This window comes from Bactrocera dorsalis, chromosome 3, assembly GCF_023373825.1.
Source record: "Bactrocera dorsalis isolate Fly_Bdor chromosome 3, ASM2337382v1, whole genome shotgun sequence".
NCBI lineage: Eukaryota > Metazoa > Arthropoda > Insecta > Diptera > Tephritidae > Bactrocera > Bactrocera dorsalis.
Window position 1 is genome coordinate 39,813,013 of NC_064305.1, and position 2,687 is coordinate 39,815,699.

The window sequence follows — 2,687 nt, forward strand, 5'->3', positions numbered from 1 at the left end:
TCATTAATTTTCAATTGACAAATATTTGAACCAATAATTTCAAAATTAAAGAACAATCCTTTGGATTTTTATATCGGTAATAACGTGTTCGCTTCAACTGTACTTGTACATAATATATTCACTGTTTGAGATGGTTTATTATAACCCGATGCTGTTTTCGATTGGCCTTTTCTTTGCTTTCTTGTCAAAACACTTACATGTGAAAGCAAAAACAAAGTTAACGAGTTGCAGCGGAAAAATTTTTTCCACCCCATTTTATGTACTAAACACATAACGACGACCAGACGACAAACGACAAACGAGAGTACGAAAGTGAAATGAAAACAAAACAACGCATGTACACAAAACAACGCAGCTGTCCATTTTGCATGTACACAATTTCGTTGTGGCCATACTAATACCTTGCACTTCAATGAAATTTTAATATTTTGTTCAAAGTTAAATTTTTTATGCAAAAAATAAGTAAATAGGTATATATTTTTGTTTTAAATTATCAATTGTTATTACAAATGATATAATAGAGCTATTTTATGCTTTTATTTGTAAAATAACGTCAACTTTGTAAGAGCTGTAAATAATTTTACATTTTACATATTAGTGGCATCACCACTCTTCCTCATCTCTCTTCTTCATTCTACTGTCGTTCTACTGTCGTTGGCAAATAGGAATTAGCGAGAATGACAACTGTCGGCCTACAGTCGTGTTTTCGTGTCGTCGTCAAAATAAGTGTCCATAAGAACGTGTGTAATATTTGACAGATGTCGTTTGTCGACCTGTCGTCGTTATGTGTTTACAGCATTAGAAGATATATTTGCGCAGGGTTGCGCCGCAAGTGCTGCCCATTTGTTTGAGCATCTGGTACAATTTGTTCGCCTCGTTGGAGAGTAAAGCTCGGCGAATCGAAGACATCTTATATGTATATAATTTGTTTGAGCCTCAAACTTTCTAAAATTGTGGGAACAGAGCAAATTTTATAGCCGAGCAAATAATTAAATTCATAGCTACTCTTCATATAACAAAAGGAGGATCGATATGCTTATACAGAAATTGGCAAAATTTTACTAAAGCAAAAGAAAAGTAAAATATATGAGTTAATTACCGAATTATGTCAGAGGTACATACATGCAATATATATTGGTACCATATATAAGGAAATTTGTTGTTATAACCCCATAGCTTACCTGAAACGAATAAAGAAAGTATTTTTCAGTTGACAAGCCAAGTTTATTTTATAGAGATACAATTGCAAGATGAAAATTTGCGTAAATATACGGGAAAAATTGGGAAGCCTTTGTAGTTGTACATACTTACCTACATATATGCATATGTATGATAGAAAAGTTATCTAGATTCGGTTAGGTTATATGGTTGATCAGAGATCGCAAGTGGACTGATAAATGTAGTCCTTTGTGAAGCCATTGAAAATAAGAACTCCTGGGTTCGGACTTACAGATTGGAACAACGCCTAGTAGCCAATACAAATTTGAAAAGGTGCTTAATTTCAACACCCGCCAGTTCGGTAGGACGTCTAAAGGTGTCTAAGTATAGACCTCTCAAAAGCGGCATAGTCAAGGAAGAAGTGCTGACTTGCTTTTACCGCATCTTCTTCCAAGCAACTTCTGGTAAGATTCCCAATCTTACAGCATGTACGCCAATACGACAATGGCTTGTTAGAAGCCCCATAACTGGGGAGAGGCTAGCCTTACTGAGGACAAAAAGATCGCTAGATCTTCTGCGATCAATCTTGTTCCAAGAGCCTTTTGCGATTGCGTAAGTACCGCTAAGTATTCGCGAGGCCCAGCTATCCAGTAGTAGAACACAAGAGAATACGGGAGCACCAACCCGTTCCCATTCTACCGATAATGATACTAGGGTGCCTTTCTTTGCTAGCTCATCAGCTTTGCAATTGCCTGCTATTCCGCTTTGGCCCTGCACCCATACCAGTCTTATCACAAATACACTCGCTGCTAATGATAGCGACGTTAGACACTCTTCGACCAAACCTGAACGCAATGAAGCCTAGAAAACACTGCAATAGTCAGGAAGTCTGAAACTGAAGTTGATAGAGAGCTCCCGGCAGTAAACCACTCCACCAACCTTCCCTCATGCTTTGACCCTTCCGTAAACAAGCTTTCTCTCTTCCAACGGTTTCTTCGCACCCACAGCTCCCTCTTTAAGGAGCCCAGATTCTCTTAGTCTAATAGCCACCTTCGCGACTATACACCTTATGTTCAAAATTGCGTTAAGTGCCATGATTGAAGTGGACCTTAGTGCACCACATATGCTGATGAGCCCAGCTCGTTGGACGGTCTCCAGTTTTTTTTGTAAGTGTGATCTTCTCTAAAGCCCTCCCCCACATAAAGTCTCCAGAGAACATTTTGATCTCTCTTCGAAATTTGGCTAGCATGAAAGCATCCTATCTAGGATGAGCACTAGGTATTTCACGAATACCTCCCATTTGCGGCACCGGTGCCACCGGGATTGTATATCCTCGAAAAATCATTTCGGTTTTATTTGGGTTGATGGCGAGACCTCTTCCGACCGCCCATTTTGTTACAACGCTGAGATACTCCTACGCCAACTCGTACACGGTGCTAAGGAACTTTCCTTTGACCATAAGTGCTATATCGTTTGCGTAGGCAATCAAGCGACAGCCGCGATCCTAGAAGGTCGATAACGACTAGGAC

At 39.3% G+C, this 2,687-nt stretch overlaps 2 protein-coding genes across 4 annotated transcripts in view; both read right to left on the minus strand.

Annotated features, from left to right (window-relative positions):
* The window catches only part of LOC105233534 (matrix metalloproteinase-2), a 333,189-nt gene that overhangs the window by 77,714 nt on the left and 252,788 nt on the right, over positions 1-2,687 (minus strand). The gene's annotated exons all lie outside the window — the stretch shown is intronic.
* Positions 380-2,687, minus strand: part of LOC125777352 (tigger transposable element-derived protein 1-like) — a 31,192-nt gene continuing 28,884 nt past the window's right edge. Inside the window, exon 2 of the mRNA XM_049452105.1 lies at positions 380-401. The gene's annotated coding sequence lies outside the window, so the exon portion shown is untranslated. The remainder of the gene's footprint in view (positions 402-2,687) is intronic.